A 27,874-nucleotide genomic window follows, 5' to 3' on the forward strand; every position below is an offset into this window, starting at 1 on the left:
CGTAGGTGATTTTAGTATATAAATTGCATGTAATAAAGAAAAAGATTCCATCTAAAATTGGACCACAAATCTGGCCATAAGCTGGTAGACAACGTGAGAAGAAAATACGGTATAACCAGTTATTCAATTCATAGCACCAAAATTAACACCCCAGCACGCAAGTGCATATACACATATACACACCCCCCTGTACTTTATCAATGAAAACACAGGTGTGTTTTTGATAAACACATTAAGATCAAATGGTAATTCTTAGTTATTATGAAAGACAATTGACATCAAATTTTATTTGTCATCACCATCAGATGAGGGAGCTTGTCTGTTTTATTCACACCTATATTCCTAGTACATGACTGAAACATTAAATATATCTTGGATTTATGAATGAATAAAGGTTTATGTTAGCTTTTGACACTAAGTAGCTTAACAGGCTAGGGATATATGATTATACATCTTTTTAAAACACGTAACCTATACAAATTCTAACATGAATAGCCTTAAGATAATGCAGTAGCTGAATAGAGTTTTCCAGAAAGTGACAGCATACTGTTACTATAAGCTAATTGCTAATTGTACGTTATAAAATGTCTTAGTCTCACTGGATCTTTAGTGAACAGAGGCAGAAAATACTTGATTGGGTTAATATTGTATTACCATGTAAGGGAAAATACTATTCCACGTAATTTTTCATGTGGTCATGACCCATTATCTTAGCCTGGTTGAATTCAAAACACTTATTGTATTCTCTGTTATTTAGACTTTAACTGTTTGTAAATGTAATGCCTTTTCTCATAAATTAATTATAACCAGTAAAATTATTCCTCATTTTATATTTCCATTTATTATACTTTTTTTTTTTCATTTCTGCTCTATTATTAGCTGGATTTATCATCTCTTGATTTAGAAGTTATAAAAAAAAAAGATTCTTGTTCTTGTAGTTTTCCTTTATGCAAATTTCCACATATACTTACCTCTATTGATTTATTAGACGATCTGTGTCTGCAAAGTGTTTTTTCTTTAATAATTAAAAATGTTTCTCACTTTTTTTCATATCCAATGCTAATATTAAAAATTTTTATGCCAATCAGGTGGTCTTCTCTTTCTGTACAAGAGTTTTTAGAATTATCTTCTTTTCTTTGGTGTTCTTAAATGTTACAATTACATATTATATATGATCAGCACTTTATCAATGGTTTATATCTGAGGTCGGTAATTTCTCCGTTATACTAGTGTGTTAGTCTGCTGAGGCTGTAAAACAAATACCACAGACTGGGTGGCTTTCACAACAGAAATATATTTTCTCACAGTTCTGGAGGCCAGAAGTTCAAGATCAAGGTACCAGTCAACTCACTGTGTGGTAAGGACTCTCTTCCTGGCTTATAGACTGCTGCCTTCTGGCTGTGTCTTCCCATGGATTCTCCTGAGTGCATGTGCACGTAGAGAAAGAGAGAGTCAGTTTTCTGGTGTCTCTCTCCTTATAAGGATACCAATCCTATCAGATTTGGGCCCTAGCCTTAAGACCTCATTTTACCTTGATTGCTTCCTTAAAGGCTCCATCTCCAAACGCAGCTACACTGGGATTTCGGCCTTCAACATATGAATTCTGGGGAGACAGAAACACTTAGTCCATAACAAGTAGGAATTTTTTTCAAACCCTTCTCTCTCTCTCAATCTCTTTCCTCCTAGCCCTGCTCCTCCCTCTTTTTCTCTGGCTCTTTTGTACTCTGGCTTACTTTCTTCTTCTTGGACTTCTACCCAGTGTTTCAATTTTTTTTTTTTTTTTGACACAGATTCTCGCCCTGTCGCCAGACTGGAGTGCAGTGGTGTGATCTCGGCTCACTGCAACCTCCAACTCCCTGGTTCAAGCAATTCTCCTGCCTCAGCCTCCCAAGTAGCTGGGATTACAGGCATGCACCACCACACCCAGCTAATTTTTGTATTTTTAGTAGAGGCAGGGTTTCACCATGTTGACTAGGATGATCTCCATCTCCTGACCTCATGATCCACCCACCTCGGCCTCCCAAAGTGCTGGGATTACAGGCATGAGCCACCATGCCCGGCCAGCATTTCTATTTGTAAACTCCATATCCCTTTAACTTGCTTTTATATCTTTGATCTCTTTTTTATTTCCTGTATTTTTTTTAAGTTTTATTAACATGATCTTTCAACTGTCTAATTTATTCATCAGCTCTACATTTTGGGTGATGATGTCTTATCTATGGGGGTTTTAATTCAACTACTAGATTCTAAAGTTATGATTTGTATTTTAATAAGTTTCTACTTTTCCTCCACATTGGTATTATAATTCCTAATTTATATTGTTATTTTATGCTTATTTTCTAATATTTGTTCTATTCCACTAATTCTGTTTCAGTAGGATTTTATTATTTGGTTTGTCATCTTTTATAGCAAAAATTCTTGCCCTTAACTTCACATTGCAGTCACCAAGGGAGCTTTAAACACTGAAATCTGGGTACCATTGCTGTGATATTTACAAAATTGGTCTGTAATGCTGCTGCTTTTGTCTCAGGATTTTCTGAAGCAACTCAATTCTGTTGGTCAGCCAAAATTGGTCAGCATTGTTTGTAATGTCATTCTCTTTTAGGTTAGGATTGGAGGAGGATATGTCAACTAGGTACATGGTTAATATGAGGGAAGATTAGAAGACTAGAATATTAGAAGACTAGTTTGGCTGTGCTTGCCTATTAATCTTAGGAAGAGAGACAATGATGCAACACAAGGAAAGAGAGACCCCACATACCACAGAACCCCTGCTGACCATTCTCTATTGCTACCTTTTTTTTAAATCCACCAACCAATATATCTGGTGAGGAATTTTCCTTTAAATTCTCAGAAATAAGAAGCTTTGGGGGAAGGCCATCTCCTTAGATTGCAATTCGCCATATCTGAGGAAATAGAGTGAAGAAAAGGAGGAGAAGTTGATGCTCCTGGTCATCCCAATGGGATCCTATACCTTAAATAAGCAGGGCTTTTAACCTGCTTGGGAAAGGTTAACACCTGAGGTAGATATTACTGTAGATCTCTCTAGCAAAGAACAGTTGATGATTTATCCTAGTACTGAAAAGAGAATTAAAGAGTCTTCCTTAAAACAAGGATTTTTAAGCTTGAATGTGCATCAGAATCACTGGGAGGGCTTGTCAAACAGGTTGCTGGGCCCCACCCTCAGAGTTTCTGGGTTATAAAATTTGCATTTCTAACACATGCTCCCATGATGTTGATACTGCTGGTCTGGAGACCACACTTGAAGAATTATTGACTTAAATCTCTCCTTTAGCTCAGGATCCAATTTTCTATGTAGGGATTTCTTGTATTTGTTTACATTTGTTTGTTTTTAATATTTTTAATTTTATATTGCTTTAGTTGTTAATTCCTGTGCTTACATTCCTTTCTTGCTTTCATAGTTCCTCAAAGTTTACTTTGAAGAGAGAACTAGGAGCTTATCTTATTTTTACTCTTAATAGGAAACAGAAGCCCCTCACAGTTTCTTATTATAATTTTGAATGTTGTTTATGTTTTTTTAAAAGTATATACATTGTAGAAAATATTGTGCAACTCAAAAACTTAAAAAGTAAAATTTACCTATCATTCCTCATAATAAACCTTAACGTTTTTGTTTAAATCCTTCCCATCTCTCTTTTTAAAAATACTGGATTACTTAACATATTGTGGATTATGAGTTAGGAATCTTAACATGAATGTGCATAGGTGATTTTTAAATTTTCTGTATCAAACGCTAAAAAAATTCTGAATGGAAACTCTGAATATGATTTATGTTCTACTCAATAAAAATCCTCTCTTAAAATCTTTCTTACACGTAGAACTTTGAAAAAAAAACTCATATGGTTATAATTGGGTGTGCATTAGCCAAGCAGTCCAGGATATTTAAGTACAGGGTTTAGGAAATTCAGTTATACTATAAAATTAAAACTGAATTTCAATAACAAAACCATTTTACTCATTTTTCAGTTAAATGATATCTTGATACATTTGACTGGTGCAAATTTCTACAATGTTCACGATCTTTTCCTTAAACTTGTCCTTTCACATTGTAGGAGCACTCACATCTACATTCCTTAGGTGGAAAAAGTTATAAGATGTGTGCTTGAAGAGTAGTTGGTACTACCATGCTTACTTGTAGTAATAATGCCACACCACTGAAATACCAGAATCTGCTAGGCTTGCACTGCTAATAAGTGATTACTGAAAGCGTATGAATAGCATAACTACACGGCTTGATGCAGTAGAAAGACAGTGATTTTGTTTGCCTCTCCCATTTGCTGTCTGTCTTCTTTCATGGTATAGCAATCTTTGGAAAAAAAGTACTACATGGAATTTAGCTGAAACCAGATACTAGGCAATAGATTAATGTATGGTGTATGTAAAAAGGTACTAACTGACTTTTTAAACATAATTTACATCATTCTGGATGCTAAGTAATAATAACAATATCAACTCCTAACATAGATCATACACTACTCTATTAGAAGCACTATGCTATATGCTTTCTTTACCTTATCTTGTGTAATATTTATGTCATAGAGTAGACCTATTACCAAGGTAGAGGTCATATATTTGAATTAATCATCATGTAGTTATTCAATAATTATTTATTAAGAGCATATAGTTTGCTAGGAACTATGTGAAGAGCTGAGACCCTGAGCTGGACACTTTTTTTCCTGGAGCTCACATACCACTAAGTGAAAGAAAAGATACAAAAGCAATAAATAAATAAACCGATTAATTGTAGCTTATGAAAAGTGCTTTGAAGGAAATGTTAAAAGAAAATCTTTAGCAAATTAAATGTAATAGAATTTAACTGAGAAAAGAAGGATTTGTATTTCAGACAGCCTCCCCAGCCAGAGTTGGTTCACAAGAGACTTTTGTGCAGTCACAAAGGACAGGAAAAGGAAAGTGACATGCAGAAAATGGAATTGAGGAACAGAAACAGCCTCACTTCAGCTTAGTGTTTTTGCCTTATTTGAACATGGTTTGAACAGATGGCTCCCTTTTATTGTCCAAAACTTGGTAATTGGCACAAAAGTAGGTTACAGTTTGTTTACACCTCCATTTAGGTTAGAGTTCACTATATAGTGATACAAAGAAAACCTTTAGGTTGAACTTAAAATATGTAAAGAGGCAGCTGTAGGCTAAACTTGGTTTAGAAAATAATAGAGTAAATGATAGAGGCAATTTAGGGAGGTGTGGTTAAAGAGAACCTCTTCTGGGCCGGGCGTGGTGACTCAGGCCTGTAATCCCAGCACTTTGGGAGGCCAAGGCAGGCTGATCACGAGGTCTGGAGATCTAGACCATCCTGGCTAACACGGTGAAACCCCGTTTCTACTAAAAATACAAAAAAATTAGCAGAGCGTGGAGGTGGGCGCCTATAGTCCCAGCCACTCGGGAGGTTGAGGCAGGAGAATGGCGTGAACCCGGGAGGTGGAGCTTGCTTTGAGCCTAGATCGCGCCACTGCACTCCAGCCTGGGCGACTGAGCGAGACTCCGTCTCAAAAAAAAAAAAAAAAAAAAAAAAAAAAGAACCTCTTCTAAAAGGTGGTATTTAAGCTGAGACTCTTAAAGGTTAGCTAAAAGCTAGTCACATGTTCACCAGTTTCCCGGGTGAACCAATAAGTTTTGAAGCCGTGAAATGAGAATGATCTGGGGATGTCTAATTCCAGTGTGGGTAAAGAACATTATACTTTCTTTGATTTCAGTTCTTGTGTTTTCTTTAAATCCCAATGAATAGTATTGTCTCTTTTTATGAAATATTCTATGTACACCTGTAAAGAATGTGTGCTCTGCTGCTGCTGGGTGCTGTGTAAGTGTCAATTACATACACTTGGTTGATGGTGTTGTTCAATTATTCTGTATCTTTGATGATTTTCCTCTTAGTTTTTCTATCAATTACTATAAAAAAGAGCATTGAAGTCTCAAGACATCATAATGGATCTTTTCAAGTCTTTGGTTCTATCAGTTTTTCCTTCATGTATTCTGAAACTATTTTCTTGGTGAATTGAAGATTTTATTGTTATATAATATCCATCTTATATCACAGGTAATATTTCTTGTTCTGAAGTCTACTTTGTCTGGTGTTAGTATATAGTTACTACAGTTTTCTTTTGATTAGTTGTTGTACACAATTTTTGCCATCCATTTACTTTTACTCTAATTATATGTAAAGTAGGATTGTTATAGAGAGATAGATATGGGTTTTTTCTTAAAAAAAAAGAAATCTTGACAATCTCTGTATTTCAAATGATGAGTGCAAAACATTCAAATTTAATAGAATTATCAACATGTTTAAATTTAGATATACCATTTTACTACTGGTTTTCTAATTTTTCTTTTTCATTTTTATGTCTTCCCTTTGCTGCCTTCTTTTGGATTAGGTAAACATTTTTTTTTTTTCTTTTTCAGTATTCTATTTTAATTTATCATTGCGTTTTTGAAAATATCACTTTGTATAGTATTTTTGGTAGCTTCCCTATAGGGATTATGACACATGTACTTACTTTTTTACATTCTATTTAGAGTCAACATTTTATCACTTTAAAGGGTAAGCAGAAAATCATCACAATAAAGGTACCTTTATTTTCCTTCTTTTATGTTGTATATTTTGTTATAATTTATGTTTTCAGTCATCATGCATATTTTAAAGAACTGAAGGAGAGAAGAATAGTCTCTTATATTTTACCAAATCTGTTACTCTTCCTTTATTCCTGATGTTATAAGTTTCTTACTGATGGCAAATGCTCTTAATTTAGTTTCATCAAGAATAACTTTTTTTGATTTTCATTTCTCAAGAATATTTTTACTGGATAAAAATTTCTGAATATTGAATTATTTTTTGCATCACTTAAAACGTGTTGTTTCACTCCACCTTGACTACCATGTTTCCTTATATAAAATATACAGTATTCAAATCAGAATTCTCCATTGTATTGAGTTTCTGGGTACATTAAAAAATTTTTTCTTTGTTTTTTAATGGCAGAAGTTTTATTCTGATATGTTTGAGTGTAGATTTTTGTAGCTTATTCTCGTTAGAGTTTCCTGAGTCTCCTCAGGCATCTTTAAGATTTTATCTTTCACCAAATTAAGGAAGTTTCTTGTTATTTTTCTTTAGATATTTTTTCTCATATCATATACTTTTCTTCCTTCTGTGGTTCAGATGACACCAATGTTACGCTTTTTTACTTTGTTTCACAGGACTCAGAGGCTCTAATAATTTTTTTTAAGTCTCCTTTTACTCTCTTCTTTGAAATGGTTAATTTCTCATGATGTATATTCAAGTCATCTGCCTCTTTTCCTCTATTATCTCCATTCTCCTGTTTAGTCTATCTGGTGAATTTTCTCTTACGACTGTCATATTGTTCAGTTCTAAAATTTCCATTTTTCATCTTCACATATTCTCTTTGCTGAGGCTTTCTATTTTTCTATTCATTATGTGAGTCTTTTCATTTGCCTATTAGAGCATGGTTATAATATCTCTTTAATATCTTTATCTGATAAATACAACAATCCTGTCATTTTGGTTGTGATATTTTTTGTCTTTTTCTTTAGGAATTAAGAGAAGATCACACTGGTTTCTCATATGCCAGGTAATTTTAAATTATATCCTGGGCATTTTGAATACTATGTTATGAGACACTGATTATGTCTTAAATCATAAGATAAAGGTTGATTTTCTTCTTACATTAGGCAATCAACATATTCAGGCTTATGGAACAAACTCTGATCTGTCTTCTTTGGATTGTGATGCCAATGTCTGCACCATTTCTTTAAGTGTTTTCAGTGCTATTTGGATCAGTCTGTGTGTGCATTTCCAGGTAGCAATTTTTGGCCTGGGTGATGGTCTTTGTTATAGCTTAGTTTTCCAAGACTTATCATACCATCTGTGGTCAGATGTTTACATGCTCAGCTCAGGGTATAGTCCAGAAGTACATACACAACTTTGTGGTATTCATCTCTCTCTCTCTCATCTCATTCGCTCTCATTCTCAGTCTTTCTTCAGCTCCCTCATTTTTGCAATCTCCATAACACTTCTCCATTTCCTGAAGCCTCTTTCCCACATCCTCTGGTCAAAAAGCCTGCGCTTTAGTTTACCTGTTTTCTATGTACTTCTCATAACTGAGTTTGCATTTGGAGCTAAATAGCAGGGGGACAGCAAGAAGTCAAAGCAACAGGGATCTCCCTTATGTTCTTAGGATCATGACTCTTCTGTTAAAAAAAAAAAAAAGTTAGATGGGGTGCTATCAATACTGTCACATTGGGGATTAAGTTTAAACGTGAATTTCAAAGGGAACAAACATACAAACCACGAGATCACTTTATTTGCATTTTTCCTTTAATTCCCCTTTCAATCCTATGAAATGGAGGCATCACTATTTCCAATAAGAATTAGAGACATAGCTGGGCATGGTGGCTAACACCTGCAATCCCAGCACTTTTGGAAGTACAGGTGAGAGGATTGCTTGAGCCAAGGAGTTCAAGATCAGGCTGGGCAACATAAAAAGACCTGGTCTCTATAAAATAAATATAAGAAAATTAAAAAAAAAAAAAAAAAAAAAGAAAGAAGGAAATGTTCTCTTTCCTAGTTTTAGGTGTCCGTTGAACTACTATTATTAATGCTTCAGCTATAGAATTCTCTCAGGGCTAGAGTGCAGGATACAATGGAAAAAAACAAAGGAAGAAAAATAGCCACCAAGATTTCTCCCACTCTCTCTTTGTTTGAGAAGTCCTGTTTCCTATTTCTTGAAGCTCCTGGAGCTCTTTCTGCCTTCATCCAGCATGCAATTTTATGCTGCCTTTGTTTCTAGGCCAGGAAATACAGGAGAGGGGAAAAATGGCAATTTCACCACCAGTTTAGTGATACCTTGAATTACCGTCTTTTTTTCCCAATCTGCCTACTAACATTTAGTCTTTATAGTCCTCAGATATCTGTATTTAGTCTTGCATTAAGCGAGAGAGACCCCTGTTCAGGAACCTCCATATTTTGGCTAAAAAACAGAATTTAAAAAGGTGACCAGAGAAGAGTGAGTGATGGAAGTTGAAGGAAGGGAGTACAGCTGGGGACTATAGACAGGAGCAAGATAATAAATAGAGGGTGTATGGATTTCATTCTAATAACAATAAGAAGTTTCTAAGAAATTTAATCAGGACATAGATATAATATGTATATTACAAAAAGATCACTTGTACTGCTGTATGGAGAATGAATCGTAGGAATTTAAGATGTATGTTTGTGGTTTAAACATTAAATACCAGTTGCATAGAGAAAAAACATTTTCAAGGTGGGGCACAATAATTTGCCAATGGATTACATATGGGGAAAGAGGAAAGCAAAGCAATAAGGATGATGCTGACATTTTTACCTTCAACAACTGGACAGGCAACAGTAACATTTACTGATACAAAAAAGATGGAGAAAAGGCAATAATTAGAACTGAATATAGAGGGGTTTTTGATCCTTTGGATGTGCCACATTTAATACACCAATTATACATCCAATTGGAGATGTCAACCAGGCAGTTGGATTCATTCTATTCCATTATCGTGAGTGCTGCTGATGGTGAACTATCTTGGATATATTTGGTATACGTTAAAAAAATAAAAATAAAAAATAAAAGAGCATGCATAAAGCACTCAGATATATTTCTCTATTTCTCACAAATACTCATGATGGGCCAGTAGTGCCATGTTACCATGGGCAGAAGTCATCCTATATGTTCCTGGAAGCTAATCAGACTCACATTTGTTGGTGCTGGGTTGATTGGAGGTAATTTCATAAGAAGCCTAAAGTGCTTAAATGTTATTATATTACTTACAGTTGTAAACCAATATTTGATTTTTGGTCTCTTTTATAGTGAAAGTACAATATGATGCACTACTTCTCAATGTCTGAGTTATCTGAAACAGGAAAAGATCTTTCAGTACTTTTAATGGTTCACATTGTTCTTTCTCAGGCCATGTCGCTTTGATGCCTCTCTGCCTGTGTGTGATTAATAGATGATTCCTTATCCTTCATTTGGTCTTATGGTCTCTAGTGAGTAACTATTATTCAGAACGCCTGCTTAATGAAAAAAGACTGCTTTCTGGATCTTTTTACCATCTAAGGTTTAGAACTTGAGGACCACCTGGATTTCTAATTGCTAACAAATCATGACAATCTTTCAACTCCTCATTACATCTGAATTATTAGCCTAAATCAGGAAATGTGCACACACAAAGGCACACACACAAACATACACATACATTGTACACATATATATGCATACATACATATTCACTGTGGTGGGCAATATAGGATGGCCCTATACTTTTGACATTCTGTCTGTATCTCTCAGGAGGAGAGATGTAACAGGAGCCACGTTCCTCCAGAAACAGAATGGCATCTAATTAAAATGTTTACAGCATTTCCCGTGAGATAAAAGCCACTGACATTTTCCAGACTGCAAGCCAAGAAATGCTTAGGATTATACAGATGTACTTTGCAATCTACAATTGCCATGCGATGAAAACATAGCTTAGACACAGTTCAGGAAATATAGATTGGTTAACCTTTCTTTAGAACTCAGAAATTAAAAGTTAGGTCCCATGAGAATTTATGGTAAGTTGAGCAGCTCATCCTTCTCAGAGTAAATCAAGAATCCATTTTCTCTTTTTCATAAGTCATCTTCCTCTAGAGTAGTTTCTCTCATCTGTATCTGAGACTGCCAAAACCACAGCTGCTTCATTATATCTCCTCCTCCCAACCGCTCTACTCTTCCTGCTAATTGTCACAGTCTGGCAATCCTACACCATCATATTTCCAAGAGGCGAGCAATGATGCTTACCTCAGCTCTCTTAACCTCAGCTCTCTGTCCATTCCTCAATTTCTCATAATATCAGTCATTCATGCCTTCGAATGATAAATGTTTATTAAGCAACTGACTACCCTGTTCCAGGCACCCTTAGAATGATGGGATGTGTCAGTAATCAAAGTAGACATAACTTCTGTTCTCATGCAGCTTGCATTCTGGTGGGGAGAAGGAACAAATAATGAACAAGAAATAAGCAAAGAACATTATTTTCTGTGGTGATGAATACCATGAAGAAAATGAAACAAGCTAGGGGAAAAGATAGTGCCAATGAGAAGAGTAATTTGGTCCTTTACTTTCAATCCTTCAGCATGCAATTCTTCACTTCCTTCCTTCAAGGACTGGTATTGCCCTAGAATTGGTTCTTTCACTCACAGAGGCATTCATAAAGACCCCAAATGCTCAGGTTATTTTTCATAGTTCATTTTTAGTAGTCTAAAATAACTGTTTTAGGCTGAAAATGGAGAGTGCACTTTGTCACTCCAAGCTTAATTTCCTATCGGCAATGGGTGTAAGTTTTTGCGTTATTATGCAAAGCATCATCGGTTCTTGCTTTTTCACTCTCTGAGACCTGAAGATTTTTTGGTACATTGTCTAATAGAGACATCTATCTGTTGCTTCTACTTATATTATTCTTGCAAAAATGCTGCAGAACCTTTGTGAGGAAGCTAAGCATTCATATACATTGAGCTAGACTTGAATCTTAAGCAAAATTCTTTCCTGTACTAATCACTGTAAGTGGAAAGGTGACAACATACAGTATTCTCCCTTTGTGCAGAGAAATGGATTGCAGTGGGATGGAAGAGAGGAGATATTTTACTATTTCATTAAAATAAGTTAAGATAGAATATGCTTTGGAACTAAAGAAAGCATTCCATATTAACATTTCTATTAAACTGAATATTACCTAGAAAACCTGCAGACATATTTAGAAGCTAAGTATGAATTTGGGTAAAGCCTGAATATAAGAAAGCATTCTTAACTATTAATAAACCTCTAAAGACTATATACTAAAGATAGCTTGTAAGTGGCTGTTAACTTTAATCAGGAATATTTTCTAAAACTGCTTATATTTATTTACACCTTCTCTCTAAAAGGACTCATAGAGAACAGCTTTTGGGTTTTGTTTTGTTCTTTAAACTTGTGATAATCACCACTCAGCTAGTGTACAATAGGCATTCTAGTGGCCTTTCCATATGTCCATTGCATAGCAATATATATGCATAAAAGCAGAATATAATTGAGATCACCTTGGCATGCACACTTTCACAATACACCTAAGCAGAAAGCTATATAAAACATACTGCTTCTTGGCCGGCGCGGTGGCTCACCCCTGTAATCCCAGCACTTTGGGAGGCTGAGGCGGGTGGATCATGAAGGTCAGGAGATCAAGACCATCCTGGCTAACATGGAGAAACCCCGTCTCTACTAAAAATACAGAAAACAACAACAACAACAAAAATTAGCCAGGTGTGGTGGCAGGCGCCTGTAGTCCCAGCTACAGTCGGCGTGGTGGCGGAACTACAGCCGGATGTGGTGCCAGGCGCCTCAGTCCAGGCTGAGACAGGAGAATGGCGTGAACCCGGGAGGCGGAACTTGCACGGGACGAGATCGCGCCACTGCACTCCAACCTGGGCGACAGAGTGAGACTCCGTCTCAAAAACAAAACAAAACAAAACAAAAAACAAAAAAACAAAAATCACCATACTGCTTCTTAGGTATCAGTAGCAGGGGTTGGTGGGTCATGATAGATGATAGGTCTCTATTTTATATTGCAATGGAATATATTAGCCGCCTGGCAAAAAGGGTTACATGTGCAGTCTAGATTCAAGGATACTAAACTATACGAGGTTTGAAAACAATTTCACAACAATGGAATTCCATTCATCTAATTTTATTTTTCTTTTAAAATCAAAACACATTCATTGACATAACATAGGAATTCTAGATAAGCAATTTTTAAAAGACTTAGCATTGTTAAAACCTTAGGACATTTTTCAAAAGCCTCTTTTTTATAGAAATTGTGATTTTGTATTATTCTAGTAGTCTGATCTCTTTTCCCTTATACCTGGCACTGTGCAAGACTCAATGGTGAGCAAAAATGATTAAGTTTCTGCTCTCATATTCTACAAAATAATGTAAGTATCTTTCCATGTTGATACATATTCATTGTCACATAAATGCCTAAATCTATGCTTTACGTATTATGTAACCTTGTCCCATGCAGACATTTCATTTTTCTCAGCCTTTTTCTATTATTCACAATAATTCTCCTGTGAAAATAAATCCTGAAAGCAAATGTCTCTTTCCTCCCACCCAATTCAATTTGACCTCCTACCTTCTCCTCTAATGTAGTGCCAGCTATTGATCTGATTATATCATGTGCACTACTGTAGAACTGTGCACTATTGTAAGAAGTGCTTTGTATGCAAACCAAAATAATAGTGTAATTCAAAGTGTGTAGTGGTTTTTGATGCCATCATATTCAGCCGGCAATTCTTTAAAAGACAATTCAGGTGGCACGCAGTGGCTCATGCCTGTAATCCTATCACTTTGGGAGGCTGAGGCAGGCAGATCACTTGAGGTCAGAAGTTCGAGACCAGCTTGGCCAACCTCATCTCTGATAAAAATACGAAATTTAGCCATGCCTGGTGGTACAAGCCTGTAATTCCAGCTACTCAGGAGTCTGAGGCAAGAGAATAACTTGAACCCAGGAGGTGGAGTGCACAGTGAGCCGAGATCATGCCACTGTACTCCAGTCTGGACAAAAGAACAAGACTCCATCTGAAAATAAATTAATTAAACAAAATAAAAGCCAATTCAGGGAAAATCAACTTGCCAGATACTGAATTTATGGAATTTATGGAACTTAATGTTAGACACCTAGCACTTCCTCATTTCTGGACATTTTATATAAATGGATGAGCTTTCCCTTAAACATAGATTATTTTTCTTTAGCTTGAATGCTTATACTTTCTGAGAATTGATCATTTGACAAATTGACTTCAGATGTATTGTTTACCCTCCCCCAATGAAACATTGCTGAAAAAATGGCTTGTACTTGGAGGAGGGCAGATGGTGATACTTACTTGTCCAAGGTCGTTCTACCATCCCTTTATCTAGCCTCACAAGGATTTATGTATATGAATCAGAGCAAGAAGCTCACAGAGCTCATCCTCCTTTCTCACGGTATCAAGGTTTATCCTGATAGGCGGAAGAAGGAAATGATAAATCTAACAACGTCTAATCTCATGTCCATGAATAAAGAGAGCTTCTTAAGTTTGATTTATAAATGATCATTAGACCTGGCATTTATAGCCTATATGATTTTTCAAAGAGATCAGTTTTGCCGGCAAGGCATGAATGCAATAAGCTGAGTCATCATCTCCAATATTTCACACAATTGCTGAATTCAAGGATAGGTACTAGAAATGGTCTTCAGAAACTTTTCTCTCATTCTAAAACACTTGGATCTGCAATCACAGCTGGACTTCTTATGGTTTCAAAGCCACACAGCTGCTTAAGAAACCCCATGGCTCTACCTTGATAAGTAGTGGTTCCTTGAAAGAGTGAAAAGCCAGAAATGAAATCCTAATTTCACATAATAGAAATGTAAATCAGAATCTCTTCTGTGCATTGCATTTGCATGGAAGTTGATGGTAAATTTTGTTCTTTCTCTATCATTTTATCCTTTTATCTATTCATTGTTGAGCACATGGAAGCTACAGGCAGCGTATGAGTGCAAATATTTACTAGGCTTGAGAATAACAGGAACAAAACACAATCTAAGGAAATAAATACATTGCACTATATAGAATTTAAAGTAAACATTACATAAAGTGGGCATAATTTATCCTTTGTTTTCTTACTAGATAAGAAAAATCATATAGCAAAGCGTAATGTAAGATGCGGTAGTTACCATACATTAAGTATAATGACTTAAACACATTTTCTCTGTAGGAAGTATTCCTATGATAATAGGGCAATATGAAAACTTGCCTGTGATAAAAATAAAATATGAATGCAAAAGATAACTCAGTATCTATGATGCCCCAAATACAATATTATATTATGCAAATATACATTTATTCATAATATATACACACTGTGAAATCATATTAAGTAAATATCAATATGTAATTCCATGGAGTTTCCTATGATTATTTTCTAAAATATTCAACTTAACATTTAATAAGTTCAAAGTCTTTTGCCCCACTCTAGTGCCTCAGGTTTTGAATTTAAAAGCTCTTACATTTTATAATACCGACATGCAAATGAACACTAGCCTGGCCCTTAAAAAGCATTAATCAAGTATTGTTTATACTGTCTGAGCTTGTCTAGAATGTACAATGTTAACTCTTTTCTGAATGTATGTGAGATTGTAGCAAAGGAAGTTTATGTTAACCAAATGCTCAGATAATATTCAGCCACCTTTAACATATGCTGTGTAGCAGATTCCACTGTTTGCCCACTCGGGATCTATTTGCTCCATCTGCCTTGCTTAGAGTACCCTGCTTTGGTTTATGGAGGATGATAGATAATGATTAACATAACCTAACACAAGAATTCTGTTTCTTGCTTTGACATTCTCCTTTGCAACTAGCAGTGATCTTGGGACGCAGTTGAGGTTAGGCTCAGAAGAAAGTCTATTGGAGGAAGTGGGGTGACTTTCCTGGTAAATTAGTACAGACATAGCTGCCTCCTTTTCCTTATTCTTGTGTGAACATGGCCATGCTCTCTGGATTTGTAGCAACATCTTGAAACTAGGGGACAAATGTGAGAAAGAATGCAAACATCCTCACTATGGCAGAGTGGAAAGATAGAAGGAAAAATCCATTTCTAACCCACACTTCACTTCATTTACTTAAAAGATAAAACTCTCTAACTCATACGGACTTTTTCTAATGCTTATTTTCCAAACTAAATTCTATGTCTTTAAATCTGCACAAAAGAGTTCCTTACTATAGCAGAAGTTTAAGTGGACAACTCTACCATGATTCAGGCTTTCATATCCAGATTTTATATATAAAAATGTATAGCTCTCTTAATACATATCAAGTCTGCATTTTATGAGGGCTGTTCATTTAGCTTTGTCACTTTTTCTATTTCCTTGGCCCAGTTTCTTTTCTCTAGTATTCTCCCCCAAACAAGAGCTAAAAATATCCAAAATCTATAACCAAAGGACCTCAAAAATAATACAGCAAGACAAAAGGAATCTAGTTTTCCGGATATTTTAGGGAGTCCATCATGCTCAATTATTTGCTGCCACACTGGCAATGGGAATTGAGATGATCTTGTCTTCCCTTGGGCAGCCTGCTCAGGAGGCTTTGTATGAGGCATGGGGGTGCTACTGCAAATGGTATGGCACATGCAGTAGACAGTAAGAATTGATGGCAAAGATAAATAAAACATCTGTTCATATCAGGTGTGCACCAGGTGAATACCAGCTCTGAATATAGATACAAATAAAATGTAATCTTGATTGCTATGGTTATAAACGTTTTATAAACAGATTATGTGTTTTTCTTAGCATTGAAAGGAGACTAGAGAGGAAAGAATTTGAAGCAGAAGCAAAGGAGTAGTAAAAAATATATAAATATAGGTTTCAGTTGCCACTTACAAAATATAACTAACTAATTTGACCCAAGGTAGAATTTAACATACTGAAATCAGCTTAAGGTTAGGAAAGACAAAAAAAAAAAAAAGGTTAAAGGTAGAGAAAGTGATGAAGTCAAATGCTGCTAATATGTCAAGTAATTTGAGGGCCAAAAATTAATCATTATATTTAATTATATGGAGTCATTGGTAATCCTCAGAAAAGCAGTTTCTATGGAGTGTTTGGGTGTGCAAGCCTGGTTGGAGAGGGTTCAAAAGTAAATAAATGGAGAAACAAGTTTATCCACATCATGAGCAAGCAATGAGCCAAATCTGGGATGCAGGACATTCTTCAGGACAGCTAGCCTGGCTCTTCAAACAAGTGAATGACATGGATAAAAAGGGGGTAGGGAGAAAGGTTGTTTTAGATTAAAGGATATCTAAGAGCCGTAGCAACCAAATAAAAACTGTGGCACTTGTTTGTATCCTGATTAAAACAAACTAGAAAGTTGGAGAAGGTTAAATATGGACTGTTTATTAAATGGTATTAAGTAATTACTGTTAATTGTGTTCAGTATCCTAATATATGTGTGGCATATAAAGAAATGTCCTTTATGTTATTTTTGATGCATTCTGAAGAATTTGGGGGATGAAATTATGTGCTCTTTTGTATTAATTTTGGAATTCAGGAATAAGAGAGGGGTCATGGGGAATAAAAAGGATAAAATATAAAGAGGTCAGGCTTCAGACAGATCTGTACGAAATTTGGGGTCTGCTCATTGTTGCCTTTATAAGACATGGTACAGTAGGCATATAGTGATTGGAATATGAATGAGTGCATAGCAATAGGTATTTGTTAAATGAATGAATGAATGAACAGTGAATCAGTGACAGTGCATTATTGTAGCAGGACAAGCCGCAGACAAAACTCCTCAGACACCAAGGTAAAGAAGGAAGGGGTTTATTCGGCCAGGGCATTGGCAAGACTCCTGTCTTAAGAGCCGAGCTCCCCGAGTGGGCAATTCCTGTCCCTCTTAAGGGCTCACAACTCTAAGCGGGTGCACGTGAGAGAGTCGTGATTGATTGAACAAGCATGGGGTACGTGACTCGGGGCTGCATGCAGCAGTAATTAGATCGGAACAAAACAGGATAGAGATTTTCACAGTGCTTTTCTATACAATGTCTGTAATCTATAGATAACATAACCCATTAGGTCAGGAGTGGATCTTTAACTACCAGGCCCAGGGTGTGGTGCCGGGCTGTCTGCTTGTGGATTTCATTTCTGCCTTTTAGTTTTTACTTTTTCTTTCTTTGGAGGCAGAAATTGGGCATAAGACAATATGAGGGGCGGTCTCCTCCCTTATTCTGATGAATTCCAATATTTTGTAAACAAAAAAGTTGGGAGGGACATGTACAACTAAAACTATTCTTCTATCGTAATGTAAATTGCACTCTACATAAAATATGAAACAAGAATGAGACTTGACTAACTCTGACAATCATCTATATACTAATCTCATCTATATCTTAATGAATGCTTAATCTTATGCATTCGTTGAACACCTGTTCTGGATAAGGCGCTGGGCTTGGCATTTGGAAAATATAGTGGAGGCATAGTCAAAGTCTCTGCCATTTAAAAATATGTAAACTATCTGGACTTGGGAAAGGAGGCATATGCTTGAATCCACGGCAGATAGAAATTAGTCAATAGACGTTTGAGTAACACAGTGAGAGGAAACAGAAAGGACTGCTTTTTCTGGATGGGTAAAGCAGGAAAGTCCTCATGATTTAAATAAAATTTGAAATTGGAGACTAAATGTCTTAGCAAGATCTGATTGTGGTGTTTTGTTTTTTCCTGGCAACAAGAGAGAGATTACACAAATCAGAAGTTTATTTATTTCTAGTCAATTGGCATTAAAACAGCCTTTGGTCCTTACGCTTCGATCCTAAGTGATATTTTTTTTCTTATGAACCAGCATTTATCTGACCATTGACTCACACACTCCCCAAAGATGACTGTAAGACTCACTTCCCTTTGTAAGGAGCTGCCACTTCACTCTCCAAAAATACATTAAGATGAATAAAAAAAATAAAGACCAAAGATGTTATAAATCATTATGCAAATAAATAGCTCCCACTCAAATGTGGGAAAGGGCAATGTAAATGCTGGTGGTGATGGCTCCAGAGATACTTGAGCTTTGCAAGGACAAGAAGGGACAAGAAGGGACAGTGCTGCTGCTGCTATGGTTGGCATTGGATTCACTTTTACCTGTGCATCATGTGCCCTACTGAGCTCTGTTTCTCACCCTTTTTATTTAGATGAGGGTGAACAATCTGGGTGGGGGGGGCGGAATTTACTCTAGCTTGCTTAATCGTTAGCTTCTATTCCAGCAAAATGTTAGAGTAAAAATGGAAGGACAAGAAGAAAATAACACTTCAAAAGAGCATAACCGAGTTTGTGTTGAAGGATACTCAGGCTGATATATGGCAGAGTTCTGAAAAATGAATAGATACGTCACTTCAGTACAAAAGCCAAAGCCTTTTATTTACCAATTCCCTTGTGTTTAGTTAGGAGTTCAAATGGTTTTGAAAGCACTCCTCCGTAAATTAAAATACTCTCCAGATGTTTTGGCACTGTAAATGGCCAGGCTAAAACTCACTTTTAATGAACTGTATTTTAATGTCAGTCCTTCTCCTGTCTTCTTAAATGACAAAGAACTCATCTGACTTTGTAATGAATGCTCAACTGTTCCATTACCAATTCTGCCATTTTATTGTGCCTCTGTATTTTCCTGCAAATTCATGGTGATTTTAGATGTGTTGAGGAGGAGAAAGGTTAGGAGATTTAGAAAGAAAATAAACCTAGAATCAGTGGGACATGAACTCTCTGCATAGAATACAAAAACCTGGTTGTGACAATTTCCTTACAGGAAACTGAAGGTTTGAAGGCCAGAGGAAACATAAATAAATACAGAGGATATTGAACCGAATAAATAACCTGAGACTACAAGCTCAGAATCCATGACTTTGAGTTGGCTGTAATTCCTGTGTCACATTCTTGATATTTAGAAGCAAAGGTTTAAAGAAAATTGTGTCCCAAGGTTTCACAGAACTCAGCTTCAGGATTATTTGGATCAATGTATTTGGAATTGCTTTTATTTTGTAAACTTACATATATATGACTTTTTTCTCTACTGTTCTGCCCATTGAATTATAAAACCACTGACATGACTAGATGAAATGTTATATAATTTTCTTCCTATGTTTCTCTTTTTGGAAGTCCCGATGTATTCAATATTTGTATCATTTTGCCACATCAGATCTTTGAAAGGCTTTATGCTGTTTTGATATTTTGAGTTTTGATAGCAATACTTTTATATGTTGAGTAACATACATGTTCAATAGTAGCTTTTTACTTACATATGTAACAATCCTTATAACAACTGTTATGCCCAGACCGTTTGTTCCCCAAAGAAGACCACCAGAGTCCAGAGTCAAAGCCAAGCGGCAAGGATCTTTACTACAAGTTTGAACTTGGTCCCTCCATTCCACAGCATACAGGAGGGCCTCGAACAATGCGAGTGCTTGCTTTTTATAGCCCGATGTAAACAGGATATGTAAAGTTATAGGGAACAAGGTAATTCTCTCGGTTACAGCATTACAATTGGTTAACATTCTACATTTAGCATTCCTTATCGGAGATCTCCCAGGTGATGTTTTTCTGAAGTTTGAAAGAAATATGGAGGAATGTGTTTGTGCTGGCCTCAGGAAGTTGGGAGATATATGGGGGATGTGCCTCATTCCTTTCACAACCTTGAAAGATGAGCTTGATTATCTCTTTGGACATATAAAACATAGAGCTGAGAGACATTTAATTGTCTAAGGTCACAGAACTAAGAAATGGAAGAGCTCAGAGATTTGAACCCTGTATTAGTCCGTTTTCATGCTACTGATAAAGACAAACCTGAGACTGGGCAATTTAAAAAAGAAATAATTTTAATGAATTATAGTTCCACATGGCTGGGGAAGTCTCACAATCATGGCAGAAGGCAAGCAAGAGCAAGTCACATCTTACGTGGATGGCTGCAGGCAAAGAGAGAGAGATTGGGTGGGGAAACTCACCCTTATAATACCATCATATCTAGTGAGACTCATTTGATGTCATGAGAACAGCATGGGAAAGACCTGGCCTCATGATTCAATTAACTCCCACTGGGTTCTTCCCATGACACATGGGAATTGTGGGAGTTAGAATTCAAGATGAAATTTGAGTGGGGACACAGCCAAACCATATCAAACCCTGTTGAGACTTACTCCAAAATCCATGTACTTTTCCATCAGGAAAACTCACTTTGCTTTTTGGAAGTGAAATTCATGAACAACCTTATAAAGCAAGAATCAAGTGTCTCTTAATCAAGTGCCTCAGTTTGCCCAGGATTGAGCAGTTTCCTGAAATACAGAACTTTCAGTGCTAAAACTAGGAGAGCCATGGACAAACCATGAAGTTGGTAACTGATATGGTTTAGTTGTGTCCCCACCCAAATCTCATCTTGAATTCCTACGTGTTGTGGGAGGGACCCGGTGGGAGGTAATTGAATCATGGGGGCAGGTCTTTCCTGTGCTGTTCTCATGGTAGTGAATAAGTCTCATGAGATCTGATGGTTGTAAAAAGAGGAGTTTCCCTGCACAAGTTCTCTCTTTCCCTGCTGCCATTCGTGTAAAACGTGACTTGCTCCTCCTTGCCTTCTGCCATGATTGTGAGGCTTCCCCAGCCACGTGGAGCTGTAAGTCCAATTAAAACTCTTTCTTTTGTAAATTGCCCAGTCTCGGGTATGTCTTCATCAGCAGCATGAAAACTGACTGATACAGTAACTTACATGCCAGGAAGAGCTCCTGTCAAATAATGAAACAAAACATTGAAAAAAGTTATTGGTGGAATGTATGCGTAAGTAGAGTATATTTTATCATATGTTTTCTTCTAGACAATAAAAAGTGACTTGGAATCTTAGAAGCATCAATGTGTAGACTAAATACTGATTTAGATGCAAATCTAGAAATATACAAATTTAAAAGTGAAATTATAAGGAGTAGTATGACTCAGCAGAGTTTTTCTGTTACATATGGATTCTAAGGCCTGTGATAAATGTTACAGAAGTAATTCATCATATTAATTTGACTATTATAATCACCAAGTAAATAAATTCAAATAAAAATGACTTTATTGAATCATATTATTTTTTGCAGTTCCACCATAGAGGAGATATTTAGGTTAATAAATGTATATTAGAAGTTGAAGTAAGGGAGAAATACACATGCTTGTATATAAAACTCTTTATGATATGTTAAGTATTTAATGAACTTGACATATTTCCTCATGAACATACTTTTCAATCTTGTTCCTTGAAACTCACTGTTAACATAGATAAAGCTGCCACTCTGTTTATAGTCATAAACTACTCAAGAATATTATGTTGAAAGATCCTATCTTTAAGACTTTTTTATTTCTTTCATTAATTCTATTATTTAATTTGAATTTATGAATATCAAAAGAAGGTTTTGAAAACGGATTGTGGAAAAGCTTCAAATCAATGAGCTCTTTGAAATGCACTTGGTTTTACTGTATTGCTACTTCATTTGCTTCCTGCATTATACCACTATTTTGTTGAATTTTGCATTTGAAATGTAATTGCCTATTCAGTAATTCCTAGCATTAGTCAGATTTCTTGGATGACATAAATATTGATTTACTTTTACTTTGACTGATAAAAAGAATAACTATCACTGAAGCATGCAAAAAAAAAAAAAGAAAGAAAGAAACCCTCTGTTGAGAAGTCTATTCAAAATGCTTTCCTTTGAGCAATTTGTGTTTATAATTTTTTAATATGCCAATTTTATTACAAAAGACAAGTAAACTCAAATAGCTTGAGTAAAATTGGAAAGGTTGCTTTTGTGGATGTTTGACTGTCATTTGTAGCAGCACCATCGGTAGGACAGCCATCAGTATCACCACTAACGGGGCATAATAAAAGCCATTTGGAGCCTTTTGTATTTGATAACAATACCTATGAAAAAGAATAAAACAAAAGAAATAGGTAAAGTATACTCTGTTGTAAATGGGGATTTATTTTAATATTCTAGTGTATTCATTTCATGAGTAAGGCTGCAAGATGCCTGGTCAGCAACCACCAGGTTGGAACAGTGTGGGAACACATTTCTGGAGGGATTCTCTGGTCCTATGCTGTAGTCTAATAACATTTCTTTCACACTGGAGACAACACAGAAAGAAAGGTGTGAAGAGACGATTTTTGTCAGTCCATCTAGTTCCTGAGTGTAAACCAGGGTTTCTCAGGTTTGGCACTATTGGCATTTTGAGCTGGATAAATCTTTGTTGTAGGACTGTCCTGCACACTGTAGGATGCTAAGTGGCATCCCTGGCCTCTACTCATTAAATGCCAGTAGTATCTCCCCAGCTGTGACAATCAAAAATGTCATCAGACATTGCCAAGATGTTCTTGGGGGTCAAAAATTCCCCAGTTGAGAGCAATTGGTATAAACTAGAGTATATTCTCCTTCAAGTATATCACGTTTTAAAATCAGGTTATTTATCCAAATAACTTGTAGCTATAGAAGAACGGGTTTAGCTTCTCCAAGTGGGAAGATGGATATGTAGGAAAGAACTAATAAGAAACTTATGGAAAGGTTAGGGCAAAAACTTTGTCCTTTAACTCTGAGAATGGTAGAATGTGTGTCACCATTTTACATGACCTCTGCCTCTGTTACCATCTACTGTACTTTATTTGCACGTATTTAGCCAACAGCTAAGGACTTCGTGAACTTGACTCACTGAAGGGGTCAGACTGCCATGCTCCTGAATTGTTCTTAAACAAATTCTCCATTGCATTAGGCACGAGTAAGCTTTTCTTTAATGTCAGGCATGCTTATCATCTTATTCTTCCTCATTTTCTTCTAGAATATGTGTGGGCACTGAAAAGGCAGTTTTGCCCTATGGATTCAGTTCCTGTAATACACCTTCTATGTACTGGATGCAACACATTTTTTACATAGTTTTTGGTTTCTTGCTTTTTTTTTTTTTTTTTTTTTAAGGTGAAAGTACATTTGCAGTGTTTATGTCAACTGATGTACAAAATTATTTTAAAAATTAACTTTACAGTAATGTTTTTGGCAATGGTTCCCAAATTGTGGTCCCCTGATCAATAACATCAGCCTCACCTGGGAACTTGTTTGAAATGCAAATTGTCACACCCTATACCAGACCTACTGAGTCAGAAACTCTGGGATGGCGTCAAGCAATCATCTGTGCTTTATCAAACCCTCTAGACGATTCTAACAGTCACTAGACTTTGAGATGCATTTGTGTGCAGCTTTCATTTTGAGGGATGTTGCAGTTTACCTGCAAACTGGAATGTGAGCACCAAATGCCCTTGAATATTTTTCCTTTAGCTATTCATGTGATAGCAGATTTCTATAAGTCAGAGAGCTTTAGAAAATTAACTAAAGGCAAAGCACAACATGTATATTAATAGCATCTCCCAAACTCATATTCACTTCATTTTTTCTCTTTTTCTTCTTCCTCTGCTTCTAAGAGGCCATAAAACATTTTCTCTTAGCCCTGTAAATTGGCAGTAATTGACAGCCGGCTTGGGAGTTGGGCTGTAACTCCAAGTTTGAAGGAGCCAGGGACATGAACCCCTGCTTCACCTCTTAAGATGGATGTTAGGTCAGGAGCAAGGAGCGGTGGGGTAAAGGTTTCCCTGGAAGCTTGGACTCAAGGCTATTGCCTGCAGCCTTTGCTTTCAGTACACTGAGTTCAATATAAGGGCTGCCAAATGAAAATACCTCTCACCAGCATTATGGTCATTTTTCTTTTTAACCTACACCTGAATGACCCAGGAAGTGTTACATCCAATAACAAATTTATCCGTGCTAGCTGACAAACTCCACATGTTCCCATCACCCTACAGAAAACAGTGCAAGAGATTCTAAGCCAAGCTAGTGCTCCATTTAGCAAATGGCAAATAATAACATCATCTTGACAATTACAAGCTGTTCCATGCTACTGACATGTCAGCAGTAGTAATTGAATATATAAAACTTCTAATGCTATCAGGTATCAATCTGTGCTTCATCCTGTCAACAAATGCTTCATGAGCATCTATTATATCCAGATATAGTGTACATAAAATTAAATATCATAGTCCTTGGCATCAAGATGCTCACAGTCCCATCAAGGAAACCATAAACCAATAATTATTTAAGAGCTAAATGCCATGATCAAACACATGCTAACAGCTAAAATAAACTTATATCCGGATTTTTTAAGATACTACGATTTTTCACGATTTATCCTTATGACCTCTTGCTTAATGTTATATTTCTCAAGTCATGTATATTTTCTGATTTTTGGCTCAGAGAATAGGCAAAAGGGTCTATGGACTTAATTTTCAGTCTAGTTTTTCTGCTGATTTCTATATATTCTTTTCATATTATACTGCTTACTGTTTCTGAAATAGATGAAGGAATTCAGACATTTTTCTGGAGGCAACAGAGTCATTGCATTTACAAGTCTAGGAGTAACCCAAGCATTTGCATGTTTTAGGGAATCTGGCAGGTTTTGCAGTAGCGGCTGGTGGTGAGAAACTCCTTAGGAGAGAGCAGTAGATACCATAGCCTAGAATTTAGGCAGCAACTCAAATGGAGGCCAAAGAAAAGTAAAATTAAAACAAAGAGTGTGAATCATGTCTTCACATAGAAAACTGTCAAAGCTCTCTTTAATAAGGGTGATATTTAAAACAATAGAACTGGTTCGCTGCAGAAATATTTTCATTTAGATCCTGAAAGAAATTAATAATAAATTAGAGAGCAATATCAGTAAGGTTTTTAAAAGATAGATAACTAGTAAAAAGGAATCTTTCTGTAAATAGATGACCATCTATTAAAATGGTCCTCCCATAATATTTTATTTACCAACCTATTCTGCTAGACTCTCAACTTGAAAAATATAGATGCTCATAAAAAATAAAGCAGAGAAATGAACTTCCTACCCCAATAAGTGAGAACGTTTATTTTTGTGGACCACTCTTACCACCGCCATCACCACTGCCAAAAGGTGCGCCTTTTCTAGTCTTTACTTCCTCAATTTATAGCAACTTCATTGACCTCACTATTCAATTCAGAAACCTGGAGATCTGTCTTCACTTCTCTGTCTTACTCTTCATTTAAGACTAAATCCTGTGTACTCTATCACTAAACTGGCACTCCAGGGACATCATCTGAGTCGAAGATAAGACTACTTCTCCCTTGAATATGTTGTATCCTGCTAATTACTTTTTTCATCTCCACTTTTGCCTTCATCATCCATTCTTTACATAAAATAGCAGTCTTTAAAAAGAGTAAACGAGAATTCTCCTTTTAAAAACACTTTAGTGGCTTCCCATTGCTCTTAAAATGAAATTTAAACAATAGCATATAAGGTAACCATTACGAATACACCCAGATTACAGGTGAGGGAACTAAAGCTTTTAACACTTAATTTTATCAAAAACGTATGATTGGCAAATGGCTGAGCCCAGCAAATCTAAATCTAAATAAGTAATCTGCTGCACAATTGCTGCCCCTTGGAGAGCTGGGTTTTTGGTCTTACTGGATAGACATGACAAGATACATAAAGCTAATTATATAACAATCATGCCAAGAACTGTCAGCTATAAATATTAATAATGATAATCATAATTTCAACAACTAAAATTTTCCAGACATACATGTTGAAGACCTATAAACTCAAGGCTTTATGCAATGTCATTTTTAATTCTCACAGCAAAACTCATTTACTCTGAATACCAGTGTAGGATTTTGAACACAAATGGGTAGCATATGGAATTAAATATCCTGTAATCAACGTATCCTACCATTTACTTGCTATGTGATTTTGAAAGAGAATTAATTCTAAGCCTCAGTTTCCTCACTCTCTAAAATGGACTTAATAATAATGTTTATTGGCCAGGCGCGGTGGCTAATGCCTGTAATCCCAGCACTTTGGGAGGCCGAGGCAGGCAGATCATAAGGTCAAGAGATTGAAACCATCCTGACCAACATGGTGAAACCCTGTCTCTAGTAAAAATAAAAAAAATTAGCTGAGCATGATGATGCGTACCTGTAGTCCCCACTACTTGGGAGGCTGAGGCAGGAGAATCACTTGAACCTAGGAGGCGGAGATTGCAGTAAGCCGAGATCGCACCACTGCACTCCAGCCTGGCAACAGTGAGACTCCGTCTCAAAAAATAAATAAAAAATAATATAAAATATAAATAATATAATATAATAATATAAATAACATAAATAATAATATAAAAAATAATTTAAAAATAATGTTTATTTTATATAATTGCCTTGAACACAGAAAAGGAGATTTTATTATGAAACATCTGCAGCTAAAATAGTGGCAATATCATTAGAGGTATGTTTACATATGTGTATGTGTTTAGATGTGTTTACTAAAGTGTCTTAAGTAAAATTAAGTCATTGGTCATTTTAACAATGCTTTTTAAATAAGTAGATCTATGTTGACACACTGAGGCCATGTTGAGGAAGTAGAATATAATCATGGTGGTCAAATAACAAATATTTTTCTTTCCTTTAATACTAGCAATTTTATACAAGTATTTCATTAAAGCAATTTAACTGAATGCAATTTAATTATAGTCCATTTGTATCCAGAATTTAATCAGAGAAGCAAAACCATTAGGAGATCAATAGACAGATCTATACAATTGTTACATGGATCTTACCTTATGCAATTGTGGGAGTTAGTTAAGTAGTTTCTGCAAGGTTCTTGTCTTTGCTTGGATGCTGGAGCTTGAAGTCCACAAGGAAGGCAGTTGGAAAGGGAAGATGATTGTAAAGTGGGGAAAATTTAAAAAAATCTAGAATTCACATGTACAAGCTGGAGCCACAGAACGATAAACTGAAATGCATGCCATTTCTTGTTGCCTCTGACCTGGATGGTATAGGGGTCCATCAGAAGATGATTCTCCTCACCATGGAGTTAAACACGAACACCTGGCCCCAGAGTCAGACAAGCTGAAGAAATATCCAAGGGAAGGTGCACTAGTTGTAGGTCCACCTCGTGCCTCACACCAATAATTTAACCAGACCGACAAAAATATGCGCAAGATATGAAATAGTTGTTGCTTTACTTCCACACACTAAATCGCCTGCAAGAATCTCTCTTGGCCCACCCTAAGTGGAGATATACAGGGAAGGTTATTCTGGGAAATGTAGCCCAGTACAGCCAAGCTGACACAGCTTGCAGAGCCAGCACAATCCACTCCTTATCAATTTGGCCCTCATAAACATCTTAAATCATACTTAGTCTACAAAAAAGTTCA

General features: G+C 36.1%; 1 long non-coding RNA gene across 1 annotated transcript; it reads right to left on the minus strand.

The window, feature by feature from the left end:
- Nucleotides 1-27,703, minus strand: LOC144329598 (uncharacterized). The gene is made up of 3 exons (XR_013394993.1): nt 27,275-27,703; nt 1,532-1,603; nt 1-1,420 (listed from the first exon to the last, which is right to left on the minus strand). It is a non-coding gene; the product is annotated as an uncharacterized LOC144329598 (long non-coding RNA).
- Nucleotides 27,704-27,874: the final 171 nt, after the last annotated feature.

The sequence above is a fragment of the Macaca mulatta genome, chromosome 6 (assembly GCF_049350105.2).
Source record: "Macaca mulatta isolate MMU2019108-1 chromosome 6, T2T-MMU8v2.0, whole genome shotgun sequence".
Lineage (NCBI taxonomy): Eukaryota > Metazoa > Chordata > Mammalia > Primates > Cercopithecidae > Macaca > Macaca mulatta.